The 12,517-nt window shown below is 35.1% G+C and overlaps 1 protein-coding gene across 2 annotated transcripts in view; it reads right to left on the reverse strand.

Annotated features, from left to right (window-relative positions):
• The window catches only part of Mettl15 (methyltransferase like 15), a 168,877-nt gene that overhangs the window by 12,076 nt on the left and 144,284 nt on the right, over positions 1-12,517 (reverse strand). The window lies entirely within an intron of this gene.

Consider the following 12,517-nt stretch of genomic DNA (forward strand, 5'->3'; position numbering starts at 1 on the left):
AAATTGCAAGAGTTTGGTTTTCTCTCTGCATGTCCCTGGGGGGAGATATGCATTGTCCACCTTAGAGACTGTGCATCTGGTGAAAGCAGCAACCACCCTGGTCTCATAACCTGGGAATGGAAATGAATACCTTTGGCTTTTGTCTTTCTCATTCTATTGAAAATAACTTATTGTTAGCTCAGGTTATTAGACTGCACATTTGTCTCCCCTTTTCATCTACTTTCATGATAGTGGAAAGTTTATAAAGCGACAGTTGTGACTGGTCCCATTATCTAGACTTTTGGGTAGGTACAGATTACATGTCTCTGATTAAGAATCAAGATGCATTAAATTCATCTGTTAGGAAGGGTGTACTCTACAGTTGTATGTATGTTTTTTTTAAAGGTTTGCTGAATATGCTCCAGTTAAGCAAACATAGGGAGAAGTAAGCTTATATACGAATGTAATAGAGGCTATTTTTTTCTGGCAAAAAATCTTGAGTAATTAAGTCCTGTTCCTTTTATTTTCTTTAAAGCGTCTTCAGAAATCTTGACAGAGGAAGTAAAATATTTCCCAAACATTCGTTGTTATACATTCATCATAAACACATGGTTTTAATGGTAAGGCATGTCTGGCTTTCTCCTTCAGCGTCTGTATACCCTCTCCATTGACTAGGATGCCTTTTCTTTCCTCTTGAAGTTTCCATCTACTTATCCTTAATACTCACCAAGATGCTTTATTGTTTTCAACACATATTTCAACTTAGTATTGGGCTGTACATGTTTCAGCTCATATTAGATTGTAAATTCTAATTTACAGTCTTCTAATTCTTATTTCCCGATCTCAGGTATAGAGAGTTGTGAGTGACAGACGACAAAGAGGAAAACCCATTGGATAGAAGATATCTTCCTCTTCTGAGTCAGAGATAGCAATGAATAGGAAATGGTAGTCACTTCTGGATCTCACCTCTTCATAAGATTGTCTATGTGTACAGGATCATGTGGCCATACATCTATCTCCAGCACATTTTCAAATGGTCCCAAAACCCCAAATAAGGTGAATTCCCATGGAAGAAAACTATGGTAGCTCAACTTTTACTTCCTAATTTACCACTTTACATCATGCCATCCCAAGGACTCAGCATTCCCTCACCCCTTTATCCAGCACTGCATGGGTTCTACAGGTCACCTAAGAAGCTGGAAACTGTTAGTGAACTGTCAGTTTTCTTCAGATTCAAAAAGGATTCCACATTAAAGGAAAAAATTGTGCTCAGTAGCAACAGTCTATATTACATATGATAATGGAACTCAATCTGTATGTGAAAGCAATTTGATTTCAGTAATAAAAAATGCTATCTTTTTACTAGATAAATGATGTTCCCACAGAAAAATGAACATTTTTAGTTTTCAGGTACGCTAGTACTCCTTACACTTTTTAAAATGTAATACATCTACATGCTCAAGTGTATTGAGACTTTGAAGCTCATGGATGAAATTAGCAATGTGCTGAGGCTGTCAACACGATGCATTGCGATCCTCCTGAGTCATAGGGTTTAAAAATTAATTGAGCTCTTGCACCTGTTTGCCGGCATTCATCTGTTGAGTTTCCATCACATTTAATAAGTCTCTGTGACGCAACTCGTGTCCTTTCGCCTGGGATCCTTTAATACTGTGTTCAATTTTCACCAGTCTGAAACTCAAGTAATATTACAAATTTCAAACTGTTAATTAAAATCTGTGAAACAGAATGATTCTGGGTAAAATTGGCTTTACTCAGTGAGGTTCTTTTAACCTTCTTCAAAGTCTCATCTAATCTCTAACTCCAACCAGGTCAGTTCTGATGACAACATGATCTTACCATGCGTACTCGAGGTCTGCAAATGGGAATAACACACAGGACTCATGGGCTCTTGTAAGGATCCACGAGGTTATATATAAACATAATTTTAGGTAGAACCTTGAATTTGTTCACTAAACATTAGTTTTATTTCTCATTATTATCATTATTTTATTAGTGCTCAGTCTAGGTGAGCTGGTGTTGGGGCATCCCTCCTTCCTACTTAGTACTACTGATTAAGGCTAGGTAATGATAGATCATATGTGTACATATGTCTGTGTAAGTGTATGTCATGCATGCAGGTGGCTATAGTGGCCAGAAGAGCATGGTACATCACCTGGAGCTGGAGATATAGGCAATTGTCATCTTCCCCATTCAAAGCAAGAGGTCTTAACCACTGAGCTGTCTGTCTCTCCAGCCCTGAGAAACATTTTCTTCTTAAGACTTTCAGGTTTTCTTCCTACCTGTCCTGGTCCAGATTTTATTTCCTTCTAAGCTGGACTTCTTGAAAGTTTACTCATGAAACGCTGCTTGATAATTAAGTTTCAAACACATTACAACATTGACAGATATGGTCTACAGTAGTTTAAATTCAACAAATTTAAAATGTCAGATAATAATGTACAATCACTGTTCTGAGCTGCAGCCATGATATGCTGACATGACATCAAAATTTGATTGTGGGTTTGCCCGTACTGTTCTAATTCACATGAAAATGGAAGAAGCTAATACTTCATTTCTTGTTCAATGTTAGTATAAAGAATATGTTTGTTTCTTTTTTAAGACAGAAATAGTGCACAACAATATAGTGATAGAAAACTACCTTGATTAATTGCTTTACAAAAATATGTTTGAACTAAAGTTTGACATCAATAATTATTTCTTGATAAATGTTTTACTTCTTTCTGAAAAAAAGACTCCCTTTTTTATTTCAGAAACAAATAAAGGCATAAGACATTAATGTAAATATAGTGAAATTTTAATCCAGCCACATGCTGCTGTGGAAGGGATCACATCCAAAGACCTAGGTCTGTGTAATCCAGCTGGAATGCAGACATGCCGCGCACCTTTGGCTAGAATAAGGATATGCCCTTAGTACACACCTCGAAGATAAAATTGGTTTGTAGAAGGAAGTAGCCATGTTTGAAATTGACACCTAATTGAAGGGGAGGCAAAGTGATGAACCAGAGAAAGATTTGATAGAATTAGTCAGAGATAGAATATGCTCAACTCTTATGAGAACAGCATAGGAAAGAGAATCTATTTAAGAGCATCATAGGCAGAGAGTTAGTGGAGTCTGTGCAATGGGGTTGAGTTCCTTAGTGAGTTCATGCAGCTCAGTGCAGGTCAGTAGGCAGTGGAAGCCACAGAATAAGAAAGAGGGAGAAAGTTAGAATAAATTGCCAGAGTTAGTTTGAAGACAAGCAGAGCAATACATTGAGAAGCTCAGAGAAGGCAGACTGAATCAGTCAGCTTGGAAGGTTAGATTGGATGGAGGCTAGAAGCTTCCAGGCCTAGGCCTAGGGATAGGTAGAATAGAGGAAAAAAATGCTGTCGCCTCAGCCCAAGCCATGGATTCCTACATCTTGAGTAGGGCTCTCATCTCATCCTTTTATCTGAGAAAAAAACACATTTAGATGTAAATCATTTTACTTTTTACATTCAATCTATTAAGCACTGTATTACTATATAACTTTTCTTATTCCTTAAAGTATCAATTGACATTTCAACAGTAAATTTATTTCTGTGGAAAGATATGCTTTACATGTCCCAGTGCAGGAAAAGATGATTAGTTTTCTTTTTCCTAAAAGTCATGTCATCCCTGTGGGAAGAAAGGCTGAGATGAAGTGATCAACCTATCACAGATGATACTGCTTGACAAAGCACAGGTTAGCAAAAGGCCACACAGGACTTCTGTGCAGTACACTCATTTAATCGCTGACTTACCCTGGTTCTGGAATAGAAGAGAACCTTAAATCTCACTATTCTTAGAGGCCATCTCATTGGCTGCTCATAGAAATTGTTTCCACAAAAATAGGCAAAGTGGGTTGCAGAAGACTAATCACTCACTCAAGTTCACAGAGCAAATATGGATAAGCAATAGATTTGAGAGTTTGTATACATGTGTGAGAGATGTGTGTGTGTGTGTGTGTTTGTATGTGTGTGCATACATTTCTATATGAATGTGTACTGAGGCTAACAATCATCTTCAGTAGTTACTAAGGTGTCATCCACCTTCTTGATTTCTGTTTGGGTGTTTGGTTTTAGTTTGTTTTGAAACAAAGTCTCAAACTATCCTGCAACACACCAGTTAGGCTAGATTGACCAGCTAGAGAATCACCACCATCTGCCTGTTTCCACTGGTAAATGCCAACACAGAAATTACAATTGCATGTCACTATCTTGGCTTTTTTTTTTTAAACACAGGATCAGATTCAGATGCTCAGCCTGTGTGGCACTGTGCTCAGACTCAACTTTCTCAACAGTCTGCTTCTAGGAGGCTGTTTTTCATGTGCTCTGTTCTTAGCTTTCCTCAAACTTCTTGATCCCTTCGCTATTCTATAGCTCCTTACAACTGATTCCTAGTTAACACTAGGAATCTATAATTTCCCCTGAATTTTCATTTTATTTCTGCTATAATTGCACACATTATTTCACCAACTTATTTGTCCAACAAGCATACATTAGGCCCTGCGTTTTCATTTAGTTTATGAGTCAGAATAAAGGTTACATAAAATTCTAGTCAGGAAATAAACATATACATGTAATCAACCTGACACAAATACAAATGAAGCTTCACTGCCTTCATTTTTTTCTGTTCAAATAGTATCATGAATCACCTACTAACTGTTGACTATGGAAGGATCAACTGTCTAACTTGTGAATGTAAAGTCCTTTAGACATCCCTTGAATTAGCCATAAGCTTTAAGATTACAAATGTATAGTTATGTTGATTTAAGCAAAATATAAATAGTATGATCATGTCTGCTGAACAAAAATACTGCCAACTATTATCATAGCTAGTGCTCACTTCTTTTTCACGATAAGAAAGATGGTCCAGGGCTCTTTCTGTAGGAAGCAAGCTGGAGGACTGGGGGTTTGAACTAAGTCTTTTCTTTCACAAGATTAGCATTTAATGAGTGATCATCTGCTATAGCCAAAATAGAGAAAGGACACTAGAATCTGGAAATGCTCCAGTACAAAATGCAGGCAGCCACCCTCTTGAAAATACATGGACTTGAATTTTTCAAAAAGAAGCATATCTACACTCTATTTGCATTTCAAGACTACTTAAAATTACAGACATTCGGAAAAGGTGTAGCTACAGCTACTTCTTCCTTAATCAAGAGTATTTTCTCATCAAGAATGTGTTTGAATATGTTAACAGTCATTTAAATGATTCTATAATAAAAAATGTCTGAGAATCGTTTTTAGCATGTTATTGAATAATAAGAATATAGACAATCCTATCCTAAAATCAAACAAAGCAAAGCATCAAGAAGCAGTGTGGTTTTTTAGTTTGCCAGCATATGCTATTTCAATATATGTTGTTAGAGCATTTACATTCTTATGATTGACAGTCTTAGGACATATAAAATGGGGAATCATTTTTTTTATTATTTGATGTTATTTTAAAGTTAGTATCTCCTGATTCAATATGCATTTTGATAATTTCATGCATTTAACATTGGAAAATGTCTCTTCAGGTTCAAATGCCATTATATGACAATGCTGTTGTTTCATGGTACTTACAGGCTAAAGCACCATGTTCAATAAAATTAAAATGTGATATACACATTAAGTAAAAGATTTCTAAATAGCCACATTTAAAAATATTCAAAAGAGAAAGTTAATTTTAAAACCATATGTAATACAGGTAACATTAAGTATTCCATTTCAACATATATTTAAGAGAAAATTATTTTATATTTACACAGCATTAAATGTGGCATATAGTTTACATTTATGGCATTGATTTTATAATTTTTATGTTTTGAAATTAAAACATAATTGTATCAATGACCCTTCCCATTTCCTTTCTTAAGCCCCTTCCTTGTACCCTCATGTTCTCTCAAATTCATGGCCTGTTTTTCTTTAATTGTGTATGTTTGTGTGTGTGTGTGTGTGTGTGTGTGTGTGTGTGTGTGTGTGTGTATACAGGCACATATATGATTATATACTTGTTTTTGAGTACACATCTATCAAGCACCAGGACCAAATGTAACTATTACTGAGAAATGTATTGAGCAATTCAAACATAGCAGACAAGTAAAAAAAAATACATGCATCATATTTTATGCAATGAACTTTTTGTTCATGCAGCACTACAGAGGCAGATATACAAACATCTTAGCTATTTGCAGGACTCCCAGAAGGATGAGCTAGAATTAGTCAGAGGAAATGGACGTGAGAGAAGAAACAGGACGGCTGCAATTCTGGGGACAAGTATATGTAAGGCCGGTGGGAAGGTGACGATGATATGTCTGAAAGCCAAGAATTTCAGCATGCCTGGAATACAAAAGGTCAAAGTAGAAAAGACTACAGCCAGACCATGACTTAGCAGAGGTGATCAACAGTCTACCGTTAGATTGATATTTAGTAAATGACTGATAGTCATTTTTAATTCTTGAACTTTATTACTTTGCTTCTTTATTTATAATCATATTAGAATAAAAGTTACACTGAAAACATGAATTGCTACTTATAAATTACTTATGGAGAAATACTATATATACTGTATAGAATAGTATGTGGGTGTGTTAAAGATATTAAAATTCCAGGCTACATATTTTTAAATATTATACATTTGCATACATGTAGAAACATAAACACTCAAGTTCCAGAGGCAATTTGGGAAATCAAAAGGATTATAAATTGTAGCTGTTACAATTTATACAATACATAACACTAGTGAAAGTACAATTCCCAACTAAGAGCTTGGCTTTTGCCTTTGAGAACTTCCCTAATACTCTTAGTGCTAACAAAAGGCACCAGGCTTTAGGTTTAAACATTACTGCATGTTGATCTGATACACTGAGGACTTTTCCTGATGATAGTGTTACTCTAGGTGTGGTTCTTGGTGCTCCCTGTTCTCTTGCAATATATTCTTTTGAAATGAAAAGGAAGTGATTTATATCGCATAAATCATGGCTTTTAAGATGTGTCAGGAATTGAATAGAATATATCCTGAAGGTCTAGGAGATATCCTAGAATCCTAGACAGGTTTAGACATGATAATGTGAATTTATTAGAAGTAGAAAGACATTTAAATATAGCCTTTATAAAAATTTCAGATTTACAAAAATACTTGTTTCTTAAACAAATAATTACTTAGGAATCACACTGTTATGAGGAGTATCTGCCTTCTACCATTTGCATCTATGCAGAACCTGTGATTGTGTTCTGCCCTAGAAACAAGCACATACTAGATTCAGATATGTCCTAAATCCCAAATCAATAATTTCTTATGAGACGAAAATTCAGAAACAAAAACAGAGGCAAAGGGAAACTGTCAAGTGACTGTAGAGTTGGAGACAGAGACATCTACAAGCTATAGAACATCATTGACTGCTGGTGACCAGTAAGATATAGGAACAGCTGAGGAAGAATCTTGGCCAGGGTCCTGCTAGCATATCCATTTCAATTCATGTCTTGAAACTGGTGGAACACATTTTTATTGCTTGAAGCTCCCTAGTCAGCAATGGTTAGTAATGGCAACCATAGGAACTGATGGAGATGTTATTCTGTTACTGTTACCTGTTTCCTTGAGGAAGCAGCTCTCATAACACATTGATTTGTCAGCTTGATTTCTGTTCAAGAAATTGTTTGAAAGTAGCATTTGACTTTATAGTGTTACCATAAAATCTTGCTTCAGTTAAGAGAGTGCATTTCCTACTGTCATTAGGAAACTGAAATATTACATAAAATGATGAAATAGTGACTACGAGAGAAAAAACCATACAGAGGTGGCAGTTTCTTTGCAGGATTGCTCCCTTGGCTGTGTAGAAGCCTTTTAATTCCATGTAATCCAATATATCAATTTGACATTATTTCTGAGCATAGCTGACTCTTCTTCAGAAAGTCACTTCTTATTCCTCTATCTTCATGTGTTTTCTCTCTATCTTACACCAGCCATCTTAGTTTTGAATTTAATTTCAAGCCAAGTGAGAGGAGTGTCTCATTCTCCCACATATCATTTCATACCACTATTACTAAAAAAGGATATTTCTTTTATAAAAAATATCTTCAGTACCTGTATTAAATCCTTTGGACCATAGACATAGTGTATATCTTTAATTATTCTATCCTATTCCATTGGTTTTGATGTCCATTTTTGTAACACTACCATGATGTTATTACTATGATTCTATAATTTGAAATTAGACTTGTGATAGCTGTTGCATTATTCTTTTTGCGTATCTGGGATATTTTGTATTTCTATGTGAATTTTAGAGTTGGTTTTTCAAGTGGGGTGAAAAATGTCACTGGAAGTTTCATTGACATTGCCTTGAATTTGTTGATCAGTGTTATATGACTGTTCCTGACTACACATGAAAACACATCTACTCTCCTGAGGTAGTAACAAGGAAAAGACTAAATGTACTATTCCACCCAAGTGTAGCTCAATGAAATGAGTTTATTAGAGTTACTTAGGAGAGTATTCAAAGGCAGAATCATCATCATAAAATCTTGGTGAGAACTCATGAAAACTGTAAAACTCTATCTAACTAACCTGTAGGAGGCTCCATGCAGAGTCTTTTCTGTTCAATAGTTGGTCACTACTTTTACAATAGGCAGAAGGCTCTGGAAATCTAGTAACTCTTGAGTTTCCTAAGTCTGGTAAGTTTTGTAAATTTCCTGAATCTTGTGAGTTTTGAAGCACCCCAGTCTTATGACTTTCCAATCTTCTACTCTTATGACTTTCCATTCTTCTTCTAGAAGGGAATGTATCAACTTGTAAGAATTAGCAACACAACATAACTTTTAGAAACACAGCAATTTTCACAGTATTTACTTTGCCAGTCCATGAAAGTGAGATGCCAAAGGTCAAGATAAGTTACTGGCCACCTGTTGTGTTTTAAAGAATGATTTTTTATATTTACATGTCTATTTTTGAGACTCTGTGAGTCTGTGTCTACCACATCGGTTCTTGAAAGTAAACCTTGGTCCTCTATAAAAGTAGTAAGTACCCTCAACCGATGAGCTATCTTTTCAGTCGACTGACCTCTGCTTTTTTGAGACAAGGTCTGAATCCTGCCTAGCTGACTAGGCTGGCTGACCAGGGTTCCACCTGATTCCACCTTCTCAGTAAGGAGATAACACATATGCCCACCATTTTCATCATTTTAATGTGAGTTCTGTGATCAAACATTTCCTCATGCTGAGCAGCAAGCACTTTACCAAATAATCTGCCTCTCTAATCCTGTGGCATTTAATTTTTTGGAGTTATTATCAAAGTGATCACTTTCTTCATTTCTGTCTCAGGTGATTTGTTATCATCGCGTAGGAAAGCTATTCATTTTTACATTAATATTATATACTGTTACTTTGTTAATGAGTTCATAGAGTGTTCCGGTAGAATCTATAGGTATTTTATGTATAGTGTCATGTCATCTTCAATAAGAATAATTTGCTTCTTAGTTTCTTATATATATTCCTTATTTCTTTCTTTTGTAATATGAATCTAGTTAAGATTTAAGTGACAATATTGGATGAGTGAAGAAAGAATACTCACATTTTTCCCCATTGTTGTGAAAATGATCGCAGGTTTTCTCCACTGATTATAATGCTGGCTCCAGATGTGGCATATACACTCTTATTATGTTGAGAAAGGCTCCTTCTATTACTATTCTCTTCAGGACATTTATCAAAAAGGAATGTTAGTTTTCATCAAAGACCTTTTCTGTATCTATTGATTTGTGTTTGTTGAATAATCTTTACAACCTTGAAATAAAGCCCATTTGGTCATGGAAAGAACTGATTTTCTGAAAAAGACTCAGCTATGCTCAGAAATAATGAGAAGAATTAATAAATTGAATTACATGAAATTAAAAGGCTTCTGCACAGCCATGGAAACACTCCTGCAAAGAAATGACCTCCTACGTATGCCTTTTCTCTCATAGTCAATATTTCATCATTTTATGTAATGTTACATTCAGTTACCTAATGACAGTAGTAAATGCTATGAAAACAGGGCTCTTTGAATGAATCAAGACTTTATGTTAACACTACAAAGTCAAATGTGTTGTTGAGTTCTGTTTGCAAGTACTTTATTGAAACTATCCAGGTCTAGTGAAGTACTGATGTGAGAATCTACAACCACCACTTTGTTAAACCAGCATAAGCCCCAACTACATTCCCAACATTTGTCCTTATTCTCACAGAAAAGTGTTATCCTTATTCCTCATCAAGAAAAATTCTCTTTGCAACAGACAGAGACGAATACAGAAAACCACAACTAATCAAAATGTAGAACTGTGGAACCCAGCATGACTGTATACACCTGTGGTACAACTCCCACATGTAAGGCTCAGGGATCCTGGTGGAAGAGGAAGTGAGTGATTTTAAGAGCCAGAGGAACACTGTTTTGTTGTGAAATTGTGTCTCCTGGTAATAACAGAAGCTATTCTCATATAGTATACTCTCATCTACATGACTGCCTAAACATGATCCGAACAAAGAAAACAAGCGTGTACATGCTACTACGAAGTGAGAAATCCCAGGAAGCTTCAACCCTATATAAAATATTAGAGGTGACTAAGGAATCTTGGGTAAAAATAGCTGTCCCTAGGGGAAAAACACACCAATTGGGTATCTAATACCAAAATGATTAGCCCTTAAAACATATATGCAAGTAATATTGTATGTATTAAGCAAATTGTAGTTGTATATTTAGAAATATATATGTATGTATATATACATATATGTACATATGTATGCATGTAGGCAACAGCAATTAGTATAAAAAGAGGGCATGAGTTTGAAAGAGATCAAGAAGGGATATAAGTGAGGGTTTGGAGGAAGGATATTACACTATTATATTATAATCTCAAAAAATAGAAATTAGGGAAGAATGTGGCATTCACAAAAAGAGGGAGAGTGGCTCACGATTTTCGTTCCTATTGTGTCCTCCCTCAGCTTCAGTATCTGGTTAACACTGGTTTCATAAAAAGAACTTGGTGTCATTCTTTCACTCTCTGTTTTATGGAGTGTTCTGTGGAGTGTTGATTAGTCCTTCAAAAGTTTCATAGAACTCAGCAAGAAAACATATGGGCTTGAGCTGGTTTAGTTAGAAAATTCCAATTTCACTGCTTGATATAGATTTATTAAGCATTCTAATCCCTTGGTTAAATTCTAGTAGGTCATAGTCTCTCTCTCTCTCTCTCTCTCTCTCTCTCTCTCTCATTTTTATTGTTTTGTTTTTTTTAATTTCCTTTTTTAAGTCTTTCTCTTTTTCAAAATCTCATGATGCCATCAATAAAGTTGTATTTCTATTGACTGATATTGAAGACATAAAAACAGACTCAGAGAACTTAATGCTTTAATGCCAATCACAATTTTTTTCCTTGCCCATATGTGAATATTCTCACTTTTCCTTCATTGTTGATATGGCGCTAATGCATTCTTAACATCACAACATTCCAAGAAAGCTTATATTGTTCCTGTGGTATATGTTCTTATCAGTTTATCTAGTACCAGATTGGTATTTCCACAAGTTCACAGATTCAGATCCAGAAACAAAACAGCTAATTTAATTTCTTAAAGAAATACTCCCAATTATGTCTCAAGTGCATGGTCTCCTAAATTTTAATTAATACTAACTGGCCTTAATTAGGCTCTAGTCTTGAGCAAACCACTGGTCCTCTTTAGAATGGTTTTCACAAGTTACTAGATAAAGATTTTTAACAGAACAATCTTTAGCTACAAGCCTTCATATCAGTACCAGACAAAATTGTGTTTTCTTATGAATAAATAATGTGATTTCGCACAGAAAACGGCATGCTGTGCCCCTTAAAGACAGCAAGGACAAGTACCATTGGCTGGTGAGTAAAGAACAGGAAGGGCAAAGTGTGTAAGGAGAATTGGAATCTATTACCTGCTAACATGCCAGTGTAAACTCTTTTCAGGGGGACGGAATCATAAAATAATGTATGTTTACAAAACCCACATGAATTCAGCCCTAAGTTAAATAAAAGATACTAAGTTCAAAAGGACCTGATAAATGCTTCTTAGAAACTTAAGAATGTAGTTAATTCTTTATATTTTATTATTTGTTAAATAGAATACAATATTTTTAGTTATATTTAATTATGCCATAAAAGAATTATTATAAGAAAGCTTAATGATTTGAGTGAATTCATAACGAAGCTTTATTCCTTAAACTCCATCTAGTATCATCACAGCCCTAGTTAATACTGGCGCCTTCTAAAATACTACACAAATATGCCCTTTACTTACTTATTACTTATACAATTATATAAAAAACAATGAAAACAATCTTAATATATTTTCATATATAAAAATGGTAATAGTGTTTCTGTTGGTCCAACAGAATGAAAAAAATTACCTCTGTAATTCTGTTAAATAACTGCAGGAGTTGCATTTTTACTTTGAGAAACTTTCATCAGAACATAGCTGTGAAACAGCTTTGGCTTCAAATGGAAAGGACGCAATAAAGCAGCGCCTAGCTAGAATCAGGTTC

Source organism: Grammomys surdaster, unplaced genomic scaffold (genome assembly GCF_004785775.1).
Source record: "Grammomys surdaster isolate TR1022 unplaced genomic scaffold, NIH_TR_1.0 170, whole genome shotgun sequence".
Classification (NCBI taxonomy): Eukaryota; Metazoa; Chordata; class Mammalia; order Rodentia; family Muridae; genus Grammomys; species Grammomys surdaster.